The sequence below is a fragment of the Xiphias gladius genome, chromosome 10 (genome assembly GCF_016859285.1).
Source record: "Xiphias gladius isolate SHS-SW01 ecotype Sanya breed wild chromosome 10, ASM1685928v1, whole genome shotgun sequence".
Lineage (NCBI taxonomy): Eukaryota > Metazoa > Chordata > Actinopteri > Istiophoriformes > Xiphiidae > Xiphias > Xiphias gladius.
This window is the reverse complement of record NC_053409.1, coordinates 23,704,127-23,719,163: the sequence shown is the minus strand read 5'-3', so window position 1 is coordinate 23,719,163 and position 15,037 is coordinate 23,704,127.

Genomic DNA, 15,037 nt, shown 5'->3' with positions numbered 1-15,037 from the left:
TGCACAGTGCGACTACATATTTTTGAAAAAGCCCCACCCAGCAAGTTGAAAGGTCACCTAACTACAAGTCTTTCTGCTTGCAAGTTTTCCTCTGCAAACTAATTTGGATATTGAGATCAGTGTGAGCAGAATCTATACGTTGAGAATGCCTATCAATACCAGATGTAAACGAAAAAGCCCATGCATGGGATGTTATTACCCACTCAATGTATCCAAATACTGATGGCGTTTTTATGAAACCAGATGTAAACGGGGATACAGCCTATCCGTCTCATCCGTCTACCAATCAACCAATCAGCTGCTAACACCGCCCATATGCGGCCGCCATGGGGAGATCCAATTGCAGTTCACTGCTTGAATCCGCTGTTGTTGCTGTTTCCGCTCACAATGACCCACATCACTGCAGGAGCTACGTCTTACTGAGTGTCTCAGGGGAATTAATAGGCTGCAATGTGCATTTATTTACAACAAATATACAGACGTCAGGTGTGACTGCTTGCTGAATCACGATTTTAAACCCCTTCCAGGTCACAGTTCATTTACTTTAACTTTGCCCTCCATGCTACCTGTCGCTGCCAGCTATCCGACTATGCGTCTTGCGAGGGATTCAGTGTTTCTCACGGTAAATTGTTGGGAGCCAGCAGCTGCATCCAGCTTGTAATGTTCTACCTTAACAGTTTGAGTGAGCCTCATAACCCGTCGTCTGCAGACCAGAACATCACAGGGGGATCATTTTTTCTGGGACTCAGACAATTATTTATGCTTTCCATTCATTAATGTGAAGATGTAATCAAGATCTAACAGTACATCTGCAATCAGTATGTTCAGTTTTCGGCAAAACTGGGTGTTCAGCTGGTTTAACGTCTGACCCACAACTTCCACTCCCTCTGTGTCTCTCTCCTCTGTGATTCCTGTCACTCTCGACTCTCTTACCCAATGAAGCAGAAATACCATTAAAGGCTGGATTCTGGAAGCTTAGGTCAAGTTTTCATTTTCTTCACATCACACACACACTTGGCTGATGTAGTGCTGCCCTCTCTCTCCCTCCACCATGTAAGAGCCTTCCACCCATCTCCTGGAAGTCCCTGCACCCACCCGTATTAACCGCTATTAATCGGAGTGCCGGCAACCGTGCCCTGATGATTTATGCATCCAGACGGGCACTGGACTCTCAAGGCAAAAGTCACAATAAGAACACAATCCACCGGGGGATGATAAGTAGCAAGGCAATTTCACAGTTAATATGGCTACCTCATTAGACTTGTAAAATAACATTGGATATGCTTTTATCTGCTCACAGCACTGACATTGTGACGTAATTTGGTTTTGATCTTAGATCATCACTCGCTAACGCCGCAGCCGATCTCCATATTTGAAGACAAGGGTTGATAGTTGATGATGGTTGCTTCTGACGTTGCCGAAGATCTGGAGCTTAGTCACCCGTTGCACTCACTGCAAACCACTGCGGTTAGAAAGCTTACTGTTTAAGATGCATAAGCGCATAAGTGTTCAGCCTGAGAATGTACTGTAACACTCACATCATGTTTCCTCAGCATCTGCTCCCAGCTGCAGGGACGTGACAAATGCATGATTCATCATGATGAAAGCGAGCTGAACTCCCATCAAACGAGAGCGCTGGTAAAGTCTCCCTTTCCCACCTCTGCTTCAGCTGCAGAGATGGACCATCACGCTGTAGCTCCACAGAAGTGATTAAATATTCATCCAAGACTGAATTAAACAGCAGCACACCGGCATTTAACCCCTCTTTTCCTGTCCGCCTCCACCGGAATATCAAATATCCAAAACCTGAACAAAAAAATATACTGAAACCCAAGTTTGCTTCATTCCTCCTCACGCAACAAAGATGATCAAATCATTGTGGGGTTTAATGAATAAGATCTGGACTTTCTTACTCCATTTCAGACATTCTCTATTTAACCAAACTCTTGATTTAGCCACAGTTGTTTCACCGAGAGCTAAATACCCAGCTCCATACTGACAGAGTCACACTGTGTTTGCGTTTTGTTGTTTTTTTTTCTTTTTTATTTCCATCCAGCACTGGATGGAAACTTTAGCTGCTGCAGCAGGATTTAAACTTATACACTTCAGTTACAGGACAAAATGCTATGTGACCCCTTGACTTTCAGTGGTTGTTTAATTAAAAGTACTTACTGTGCAAATTTTCCCCTTTCAGAGATTTCTATTTTTATATACTGGATTATGCCCAGTTTTGTAAAGTAACAAAGTACATTTACTCAAGGACTGACTATACTTAAATACAATTTTTAAAAATGTATTGTATTTGAGTACTTCCATTTTGTGCAACTTTATACTTCTACTCCACTACATTTGAGACTGAGTACTGTACTTTTTACTCCACTACATTTTGTTTGACAGCTTACTTACTACAGACTCTGCAGATTTTGATTTTACACGCAACACATATGATAATACTCTTAATTATGATTTTGCCATTAATATACATACCCAACATTATAGAAAGTACTTAAATTTAGCTCCACCTGTAGTAGCTAGAACTGTAAAATGCTGGTCAAGTAGTGATACATCAATAATAATGATCACACCGTATAATATACGTTATAATCTAACGCACAAATAAGAAATTCTGAATATCAAGAACGTTTAGTTTTCATACCTTAAGTACATTTTGGAGGTAATACTTTTACTTGAGTAAAATTCAAGTGAGTACTGTTACACTTTGGCATAAAACCCATGGGTACTTCTTCCCCCACTGCTGATGCACGAAAGGAGAATTTTCCAGTAGCCGTTTGACAGTGTGGGGTCACAAATGTCCAGGAACCGATGCTAAAAATCTATCGTGTTCTGTTCCATTTCTCACGCTACGGAGATGGATACCTTTCACTTTGTTTTGTTCCTCAGAGACGTATTTAAAAAAGTGACAAAGGAATAGGAAGAGCCCACCCATTGATTTTGCATGTTGTGAATCATCTGGGTCTTTACGTATGACCTTCTGAAAGGGCTTCAGCTTAGAGCAACCGTCTTATGAAGTGGAATTGACCGTACAGAAGTAAGATATGTTTTGGAAACACTAACAATATATGCTGACTTCAACCTCAGGGCCGATTACATCCAGTGTGTGTGTGATGGTTAAGTTTGTATTGGAGTCTTAATAGATGTGCTTACAAAGTCATTCTTGTGGGACACGCACACGCAATGTCGACAGTTACAGTTAGACAACACACACAGTCTCATGAAGAATCCATTATGGGTCCTCAACAAAGTCTGGTTTTTCCCTTTGTACCCAGATTCCAATTTGCTGAAACCTATAATCAAAGTCAAGGGCTGCCTATTTGTTTTCCGTGCTCGGCCTCATCCTGTTTTAATGTTCGCTCAGAGAGGGAGGGAATCGTCGCACATAAAAGAGAGCTTGAATGTTGTTCGCACCATCATACTTTAATTCTTCCCCCACGATGAGAGAGAATCCCCTGGGGTATTCATTAGTCAACCCACAGGCCCCCCTCGCCCCCTCCCCATCCCTCTCTGTCCCCCTCTGCTCGTCACATAATTGCAGGGTTCTACAAATGGCTTCACTTTGAGTCCATATTGAGAAATGTGTTTTACAAGCACTGTCAGTATTATTGATCTGTGTTGAGACACAGCGGACAGTGCAAATAAATCCGATAAAGCGGCGATTCAGAGAATAACCAGAGGAGGTGGGGGTGGGTGTTGCACAGTATGAGATGCTTCCCCGCTCACGTCGACGGGTTTTGCTCTGTTGCATACCACAGCCCGCGACGCAGGAGCAGATGAAGCTTATCTAAAATGCGTTTTGATCTGTACAGCGAGAGTGGTTTTCAAAAAGAACTCCAAACAATGCGATCATGCTGTCATCGGGCTTGTAGGAGTGATAGCTGAGGGTGAGGTCAACGCCGCAGACATCTTAATCACAATAAGATGAAGTGTTCATCAAATCCAGCCGCACAGTGTTTGTGGGGCGTTCAAAACAAGTTGCAGTTCTCAATAAGGCCACAATGATGTTGAGGTCCAACTGTGACAAAGATGCATGATGTATTTCAGTCATTAATATTGTATAACTCTTATTTTTATGAATACCTATAATAAGCTCCATCGGGTTTCATAATGCACTGACCATTTATAATGCTTTAAAGATCACTAATAGATCATCTGTAAAAGCAGCTTTTGGGTTGGTGTTAGAATATATATCCTCCTCAGTTGCCAAATCAATGCAAATCTGTGAAAAGTATCTCAAGACTGGAAGTTCAGTCTTAACTTTAAAGCCAACATTGATAAGCACACCCTATAGTGATTTAAAATTGGAAATTTGAACATCGACTGATCTGCTTTGGAAGATCATGTAATCTGAACAGCTACTAAATGGACTTTGCAGTCAAACTTTTTTATCAACTCAAGTTTACAAGGTCAAGAAAGAACTTTCAGACTCAATTTGTTAGACCTGTTTTCTGTGGATTATTTAAATGTTGTATTTTGTGGTTTGTACACTTTTTTTTTTTTTTTTTTAAATTCTTGATTTACCCCAGTCGTTGTATTTTCTCTCCCTTCTCTCCTGTTTTCTTACCTAAGTAGCATGATTTGCTTGGCTTATATTATTTTTATTTTTAATGCCTTAATTAAGCAGGAAATCCCCTCCTACGGACAATTTAACCACTTATCTTCTGGAGAAGAACAGCACAGGATCTGGACCAAAATCAAGTCATTAACACCTAATGAATTCGTAAGAACCTTGAGTAAAAACGCGTAATAATGCCTTACTACATTTATAAAGTGTAGGCTGGTTGGCATCTTGCAAAGTGGAAACGTATGCCCCTTATTAATGATTACCTTAGCCATCAAGACTAGGAAGTCATTTATAATGGGTTATATATGTTTCTTACTCTATAATAAGTGTTAATCTTTAAAGCTGCATTGTTTTTTTGTTTTTTTTTGAGGCCACGTGGGGGCAGGGCTCCACAAGAAGCAGAAAACAAACAGAGAAGACATATTGGAAATATCACTGCTTCATAAAGTCGATATAACTGTGTTTTTGTCTTTGTCAGACTTTGTCTGTCGGCCATTTTGTGCGGAGTAGCTAGTACAAATTGGGTTTACTGAGCTTTCAAAAAAGTGGCATGCTGCAGCTTGAACCAAAAGAGTGAGCTAAAAGACACTAAAACAACCTCAACAGCACAGGGAGTTGCAAAGTTGGGTGATAACTCTCTGTGGGTTCGTCATTACATGGGACCACTGTCACATTACACATAGATATTCGACCCATTCTTATATGAATATCGATTAGTGCAGCATTAATTTTGGTCCAGATGCTCGGCAACTCTTTTCCAGGAATGTTCAAGGTCTTCAGCTGTTGAATATTGGAGGGGTCTCGCTGATGAATTGAAGACCAACAGAAAATAAAAAAGACAAAAGAGAAAAAAGATGTCCTGGGGAGGGTAAACACCAGCCAAATGGATTTTTCACAACTTGGTAGTGATCTATAAAGCATTAATAAAAGATTTGTTAACCATCAATTAAGCCATTAGTTAAAAAAAACCCTTTATAAAGTATGGCTTTTTAGAAAGTAGCACCCTGCGTATTTGTGGTGCTTCCTTCTGCTTATTGCTGCTAAGTTGATACTTTAAGTGTCGAGAGGGAAATGGAAAACCACGCTGATTGTAATTTTTCACGCAGGGACAGCGGTTTAAACACACACATAAGCAAAGTGATCTTCCCCTCTCCCACTGCTTGCTCAGAGAGGACTGAAAGCTCTTCTTCTCCCTCCTGTTTCACCACATTTTTTGGGATGTGATACATGAGCGCGTAAGATATCGAATGTGACGTATCATTTTGCAACACGTCAGAAAGGAGGATACAAATGTCTACCAAACAGGCAGCGACCCAGCCTGTTTGCCTTCCCAGTCTCCCCTGGGACAGAAAAATGGGAGCGTTTCCGTAGCGACGACGGGGCAAAAATGATTGTTTTCTCACATGTTCTGTGGCCCCGCCGTTCCCAACGGTGACGGTGACAGAGGCATTCTGGGATAGGCTGTGGCCACGTTTGGCAGGCCTCGAAGGCGTCAGTGCTGTTTCTCCCGGGACGTCCTGGCACCGTGTCCCAACCCGCAACGCTGCAGCAGCCGCCTAATTAAAACCACACTGCTCCTCCTCTGCTGCTCCTCACAGAGTCACAGCCCCTGCCTCACACACACAAACACATTCTCACTAAAACCCATCTTAAATGCTATTTTCAAATAAGTCTTACTTAAAGTGTTTGTTTTAATCTACTTGCAGCACCAGATGGGTGGAGTTTATAACTTGTCAATCCCGACAAACAGCACAGAATTAAGTTTCAAACACCCTTTTGTGGTTGTTGAATAACTTTCTGGCGCTCATGCTGTTGTCGTATGTGGTAAAAACCCTCCAATCTGGCTTTAAAGTGAGTTAAATCCAACTACTATAAAAGAAGTGTACGCACATGCACTCATGGCCCAGGTCTGACTCACACACAGAGTGAACTTTTCACTCTGCCCAGACACACAAAGAGATGGAGGTATGTGCCACCGGGGCCTGCAGATTAAACATCTTACATCCAAATGTTTTTCCTGCGCTGCTTTTAGCTCGTTTCTCTGCTGTCATTAGCTGAAATGTCATCAGTTGTTTGGCTCAAAAAATTAGGTTGTAGCAGTTCACTGGCTCTGGATGAAATACTATTTACAAGTCCTGTGTGTGGTTTGTTTTAGCCGACGTAGGCGCCAGATGGGGTTGAGTCTAACATGAGACAGTTTAGCTACAAAGTGCCAGCAATTTTGAAAATCTCAGGACAGTGTCTGAGCCAATATCATAGACTTCACTCCGACTGACAACTCACTTAACATTATTTAAATTGTCCTGACACGCCACCAACCAAGTAGACCAGAACATATAAATCAAACACAGAGATGGTTTCTGCGAGTGCTTTTTTTCGCCCAGGTCTGGTCACAGGTTGGCTGAGGAAGGTCTTCTTGCACATCGCTGCTCCACTGCCATGAGCTGAAGTCTCATCAGTCACAGGCTTGTTATGGCCAAGAAATTAGATACCCAGAATCCACTGGCACCGGGTGCATGTATCATTCAGAGTTTAAACCTCTTCATAATCTTCATAAGCTTGACTGACTGCAGACAGTGTGCAAGAAGAAGAGAGGGAAAAGTAGCTTCACTCATCAGGGGACGCTGTAAGTGATCCCAAACTTTACATCATCACTATGCCCACACGTACTATACATTAAAAATTCCCCAAACTTTTCTCCAGAACCTTTCCCAAACGTCATACCACGTTTCATGGCTTGTCATATTCCGTAACCTTGCTCCTTTTCACGGCTGTGGGAAAGCTGTGTCATGGGACTAATTGAAGCTGTGGCGCGCTTGTTAGAGAGTACATGCTGAACTGCAAAAAGTCCCAGATGAGCAGACGGCGTGTAAATACCAGCTGGCGGAACCTAAAATGTTAAATATCGGCAAACACGTCAAAATTACTCTCTGTTGCTTATGATTTCTGTTTGTGTCTTACTTGAGCTCCACAACAGCATCCTTGATGGTTCTGATCCATAAAAACTACAAAAAAAAACAAAACAAAAAAAACAAAACAGCGGGTGTCACGGAAGGTGCTCAGTAATTAGTAGCGTCTTAATCGGCCCAAACTGCAGAAAATGCATTTCATCCTGGAACAAATCCGTCCATATCCAGCAGTGATTAAGATAAAAACTAGACGGAATATGCATGAAAACTAAATATGTGACGAGAAAGTCAAAAAAACAAAAAAAAAAACCCCAAACCTGTTTCACAGCAAACCAGAAATAAGCCTTCCAGTGAGCCGGGTGTCAGACTGATGAGTGATGGAGCTGGTCCAGAGTGAATAGCATGACAAATGATTCCCCACAAATATTCATTGTTTTTGTGCCTCAGCGGCTATTTTCTTTAATGTATAGACTCCACAGTTTGCCAGGAAAATGTAGGTTATGAATTTTTCTGTTCTCCTTCCTGCCGGCGTTTTTTTTTTTTTTTTTTTCTACCAGTTTAATGCTGTTTAAGTCATTTAAATAGGTGTGACTGTCAGGCTGTTTGTAGAAGAATCAATAATTCAATCATTCAGAGACCTTGTTTTATTGTTTTTGCCAAAGTGAGTACGCTTCACTGAAATGCAGTTTTTAAAGTCTTAAAGTTTTTATTGTGCACATAATGGGCTCAACATACCTAATATTTTTAGTCACGTCTCCAAATTACATTTCCTTTTGAGGCGGAAATGGTTTTTGTTAAAATCGGTTTTATAAACGCTGGTACCACAAGAGCACTATTTCGTTGAAAACACATTTTCCACGCTCTTGTCTCGTGGCACAAAAACGTACCACTACTCATCCCCTTTTCAGTGGTGCACTCGAGATTTGCTCGTTTTCTACCGTGAGAAGTGTGATATTTTTCTTCTGCCGGTCACACCCTCGACCATCCGCCAATGTTTAAAATGCGTTCGAAGAACAGTGCCCCCATTTTGTTGTGTGCCTCGTTGTAAGCAATTTAAACTGCAGTAAAGCCTGGTAGAGGCTGACGTTATTCTCAACGTCGGTTTCATTTGTTGTTATTATAATAAAATATAATGTGGTAATGTGATTATGTTAACGTTATTCATGCTGAGTATTTCATGTAGCACCTTTAAATTTTGCAGCTCTCGTCGTGGGATCAGACTCTATGTGGAGGCTTTTTTAAAAGTAGTTTCAAGCTTGTTTGTGTTGCTGGCAGCTGATTTTTGTCTTGTTTACACTTTGAAGGAGTCGTAACAGGATGATTACGCTCACCTCTCTGCCATTGTAAGAATTAAGATGTAACCCTCATTGATTTCTTTTCTTTCTCATATGAGCCGTGTGCACTGGCCCACAGATTTGCACAGGCACTCTCACACTCTCTCTGTCTCTGATATAAAAGGGAGAATTCTGTAATTCTTTAGATTGGGTTAAATCTGAATTATGGTTTATGGGCTCTTTTTCAGCAGTTGCGCTCTTCTGCAAATTGGATTAGCTGTGCTCTCTGCTTTGCCTTCGGTGTTGTGGGCTTGAGATGTCATTGGCATGACAGAAGGCAATATCTAGTGTGTTCTACTGTGTAGTTTTGTTTATACTGGAGACAATATGGCCCATAGTGGCTTCATAAACGGATTCAAGCCTCAGTCCTGAATTCATTTGGCCCTATAACTTTAAAGCAGGGAACTCACGTACATTGTTGAAGAGCTTGACTTGAACATGGAAAATAGGCTTACTGCACACTATTATAAGGCATTTAAGTCAGAATAAAGATCTGCGTGACTGAGAAATTACATTAACTACATAAGCAGACCTTTGCAACTTCAGAATACCAATAAAGCATTGGGTTTTTCTGTTTTTTCTGTTACCGATCAGTTTGGATACAAACCCGTATACTTGCAATGTAGCAAAGATTGAAATTTTAGTAGTACAAAATTAAATGCCATTTGTTGAATTAAACCACCAGTTTTGATGGCTAAATAACATTAGACTGAGCCAAGTGAAAACACAAAAACCAATATCACTGCATATAGCAATTTAGCCATTTAGGTTAACTAGCTAGGCAAGCTAATCTTTAAGCTATTTAGCTCATGAGCTGCCCGGCCAGATTGGTGACGCTCCAACCTCATGAAAGCCACAGTAGGAGTGAACTGCTTTTGAGCAGATTTCAGGGTCTTTAGTGTGACAGTTTTCCGTTCTGGGGCCTTTCTCAATCTGTGCTCATTCTCTGCGCTCGCGTTCTCGTCGACTGGTGAAGTGTCATCAATCACAGCCCAAGTTCTGTCCCAGTTCAAAGTTCGCATCAGCCCAGTACAGATTAAATAACCGAAGGTGGTACCGGGCTCAGAGCTGTTAAAATTTTTGTCCTGGAACTGCTATTATGCCACTTTATGAAGTTTTGTCGTTTTTTTCTGCAGATGAGAAAGTAACTGTTAGACTATGTGGTCAGTACATCTAATTAATACCTATTTTGAAATTTACCCCAGTGTTTTCGGAGATGTCAGCACCCACCTGCCGGGCGAGATGGGGCAGTCATCTCGGCATCCAGCAGCTTGGCTCCGGGGATGACTGGCCGGTCAAAGACCATTGTCATCCTGGGGAAAACAGTCTTATCTCAACAAGCCTTTAGGTAATTTACTGCTGGCTCTGATATCCGTTGCATTTTAATATTTGGTATAATTCCTATGGAAGATAAGGTTCAGTCTCAGAGTTGAAATATAATATTTGTTGCTGCCAGAGGTTTGTCTCAAGGTAAAGTCAGGGTACGTGTTTTTATCGGACAGTGGAGTTTGAGCCCCTTGTATCTACAGACATCACCACATTTCAATATATACATATAATATAACAGATGCAGGGGTGTTATTTTTCTCAAAGTTTGCATAAGTGCATCCCACACACATTGCACTACAGCGAGGCTACATCTGGACCTTCCACCATGAAGCCCCCAGTGTTCAGCTCTGCTCCTCAGCTCATGCATCATCCAGAGAAACACAAGATGACGGTGAGTCACACTTTAAATACCTGTGTAGGTGCTGGAGCATCACATCCCAGATTGCTCTCTTCCGTTCCAAGACAGGATCAAGGAGAAAAGATTTATGCCACTTTATTGTTTTTTTTCGTCTCTTTCCCCCCACACTGCAGCGTTATGTCTCAGTTTTAGGTATACCATTTATTGCCTGTGGAGAAACACGACACAGAGAAGGAAACAACCGAGAACCCCCAGCGGGGAGTCGTATTTACACCTCTGCAACGATCCCTCAGTGCTTCAAATGATCTTTAAAATGAGGAAATAAATACTTTACTGATTTAGCTCCTGAGGAAACAAATGCTCATCTGTATAATTTTGTCAAGTGTTTTGACGGTGCCTCAAAAAAAAACAGTAGTGCTGCACGCTATCAGCACGCTCACTTACGGTTTCTAGTAAATCTCTGCATTCCTCAGGGGTGATTTTTTTTTTCTCTTGTTGATTGTGATGTTTCCTAGATTTAGATTCAATTTTTGACTGTTTTGTCCGCCGCCACCATTAACACTGCATCAGCTGTGAGGAATTACCACTAGGAAATAATAAAATATCCCTCTCCCCTAAAAATATGTCAGGAATGTCTTTATTTTGACGTGTCTCAGTCTTGTTTGGTTCCCTTCGAGACCGCACATCTCATTGTGTCATATTGTTCCACTGAAATTATATAACGGTCTAGCTCATAATGCAGAACATATGAAGAGGTTGATATCTGCTGTAGTATACACACATTTGGGGGAAGAAAAGAATACTCAAGTCAAAATAATAATGTAATTTCATTTCTCATGCAAGTTTAGAGTCCCAAAAATAGCCAAATAATGACAGTATCTGTCAGTGATTTTTATTTACATGGCTGAAATAATTTATTTCCCATTTCTCTTGTGGTGAATATCTCATCTTGGAGTGAAATCCCATCTGAACGTTGACAATAAATGAGAGGAAAGTCTACCATTGTTGACAAAGGAAAAAAGAAAGAAGCAGAACTGTTCTTCAAGAAAGGAAAGTGGCTATTCATTTTGGACTGATCTTATTCTCACAAAATGAAGCAGTGCAGATTATCGTGCCTCCATGTCTACTTTGTCAGTTAAATAATACAAAAGCGTTCAACACATTTCAATCCATTTGAGCCAGAATGACTCAGCCCAGAATGAGTAAGCAAGTCCAAGGTTGTGACCAGTAACCCATTTTACAAGACGCACTTGATTCATTTATCTATGAGGCCAGATCCTGTAATAAGTATGCGAATAAAAGACACACACAAACTCTGGAAACTCAGAGGGAAGAGATACATTTCAAAATATTGAACAACCAAAGCGTGCCACATCTTGTTTTTACCGAAATGTTGCATCTTTATAAGAAGAGCCCCTGGGCTCCCCAAACCTGCTAAAATTGTACTTGTGAAATTGAAAGACACTTTCTCCTCATTCATGAAAAAAACAAACTTTGGGAGAGATGTACTTCAGGATAAGTCTTTCTGACACTCATATCAAGAAAAACAAAATTTGAGAAGGTTATATGTAGAAAAGTCACTGGTGGTTAGTGACTTTTGTCCCTGTAGAACGTACTGTTTACATATATTTTTAAATAACTATATCTTTGCTAAGAAATCAATTATGACAAAAAATGACAATAATTTGACAGCACATTTGGAGTTGAACATCCCTCGGCGCGCTGAAAACCGTCCATCGTGTTTCCACATTCTTACGTGGCTCACCGTTGTCTCTGTCTGCCTTGTTGAACATCTCTGCTAATAAATTTCCCGCAGGCAGTTTAATCCTGTAGTCGATGTTCAGGGGTCACGTAGCGCACAGGCTGAGTGTGAGACACTGAGTGTCCTAATCCCCCACATCCCCCATACGGAGTCATGGAGAGGGGGCGGAGATCTCAGATAGGGCAGAGAAAGAGAGAGAGAGAGAGAGAGCTCTTAGGATGCTGAGAGCACTTTAATGTCTCTCCAACTCTTTCGCACGATTTCTTGATCTGCCTCTTGCTTGATCTCTGTCTGTCCCTTATGGTGCATTCAGATTTGACAAAGCAAATTTTGCAGTAGCCTGCAGTCTGTATTTATTTGCCACAAACAGCCAATGTTTACAGCTATTAGATGGAGCTAGCTAGAAACGTACAGACCTACTGTGTGTGCAGTAATACCACAATGTAGAAATTGACAAGAAAATGTTCAGTATTAAGATAATAATATTTATAATAACAGTTATCATCACATAATCTATTTGAGGGTATCATCAGCAAAGTGTACCTACAGTATCACCAAGACTCTACAGCCATGCTAGCCGCTCTGCTTTGAGCGTAATGACAATGCTAACATGGCACCATGCTCACAACGATCAATGTTAACAAGCTGATGTTTAACTATGACTTTGTTTACTATGTTCATCTTCAAAGTTTAGCGTGTTAGCATGCTAACATTTGCTAATTCGCGCTTAACCCAAAGTGCAAGAGCTGAGGCATTTTAAAGTTGAAGCTGGTTGAAGAGGGCCGGATTTTAGCATTATATACTTTCGCAAAAGAAATCTCAACTAAAGGTCCAATTACTAGCATTTTCCAGAGCTTTCAACAAAATCACGCTGTCTTCGTCAGCAGATAGAGTTTACCCATGGAGAGGGATCTGTTGACAACGGTAAGCTCAGGAACTGTTACTGTTGGCTCCAACTGAAGCCGTTTATTTTCGGCCTTGAAAATAGTGGTCATGGTATGGCTGAGAGTAGTTAAGTGATACTGATAGAAACTCAGGAAAAAGCTAGTAAGACAACCTTGAGTTGGGATTGTTTTGTCAAGCCACAGTTTCCAAGGTAAAGAAGTGCTCTTTCAACTTCGCATTATATACTGTTGGGTAATTTTTCTACAACACTGTCATATTTTTTATCATATGTTTTATGAGTAAAATCTGAATCTGCACAGTAACTTGGCAAATCAGTGGTAGCCAAAGTGAGCAGCTATACTGTATCAGTCGAATAAATGTAGTGGAAGCAGAAGTAAAGAGCATGAAATGGAGGTAGGTAACGAGAGAGAAGGTACTCAGTAACCTTCCGCCACCAGTCCCTGAGTGTTTGTCTACCAGATCCGAGAACTTCAAAAAAAAAAGTTGCTTTCGTTATTTTTGTGTAGTTTCTCTCCGCTTTCGTCGGTGTGCCACAATTCATGCTGCTTAAACTTGCACTGGTGCTGCCTGTAGAATTCGCTTTCCAGTGTGTCCGAACACACCTTTAGTTCTTCTGCTCAGTCGCTTATTCTCAGACTCTCTTGATCACCGTCTGTCTTGCTCTTCTAGACTCTCGCTGCTCTGACTCTCTTTCTCTCCCTCTTTTCAATATGTTCCTTAAAATACTTGATTTTTTTGCACACCTTTTACGTTCATGTCTTGTTTTACTTTGAATGAAGAAAACTACACAGAGGTAACTTTCAATTTCTCACTTTCGCTCTTTCTGTTCATCGGTTGATGTGTCTCTCATCTGGTTCTCCCTTCGTCTCACTTTCCTACTGCCTTACTCACACATACACGCAAACTTTATTGGCCTCTAATGTTTTTTTCTACCGCTCTCTTTAAGTCTTTGAGGCTCAGGCTAGTGAGGAGAAGGGGTGATAGTGGAAGAATGATGGGGAGAGATGGGTCTGTTTGAAGCATCGCGGCGGAAATCCAGAGTCCTCACTGTGTGTGTGAAGCATATGGAGAGCACATGGCTGGATATTCTCTCTCTATATCCCTCTCCATCTCTCTCTCCATCTCTCCTACTTGCGGGGGCTTGGCTTGAAGGACTCGACTCTGATGATGGTCCTAAACAATCTTCCTCTTCACTCTGAACATTAGTTATGAGGATTAGTTGTTTTCTTGTGCCCATCAAAGGCATCCCAAAATGGTCGTGTCTATTTTTAGGCTGTGATTCCCCTTTTGTCTTCGGGCAGAAGGGATGTACTGCAGTTACTCGCTCGTCCAAAATCCTGACTGGTGGTTTTGAAACTGAAGGTGAAAACTGAAAGAAAAACAGATGGATAAAATAGCTGGCTGTTGAAAAACTGGCACAGAGACTCAAAGAGTGTCAGTTACAAAATCTGTCACTTGAAATTGTGACGGTAACTGATCGCTGGCAGATGATTTTGAAACTCAGATTTAATTTCTGGCTCTAAGGCAATGTGTTCATGCACACCCAGAGGTTGATGCTTTATCTCAACAACCACTGGTCCGACTTCCATGAAATTTGCTCTGGATAATCACGTTTGCCAGAGGAGCCATGTCGTTTTTTTGTCACCCTTTGACCATTCTTTTGCCGCCAACGTTTTGCCAAGATTTCTAATTCTACACAAGAAGTATGAAAATTTTGTCCTGAGTGCAGCACAAAGGGGAAAATGAATGGAGTATCCCAAACAGAAAAGGGTTCAAGCATTGGGAAGCATGCAAAAGAAGCTGCTAGGAAATTTACTGAGCACAGCCATGCTCCCTAGAGTTTAAACCTTTTCAGTGTCA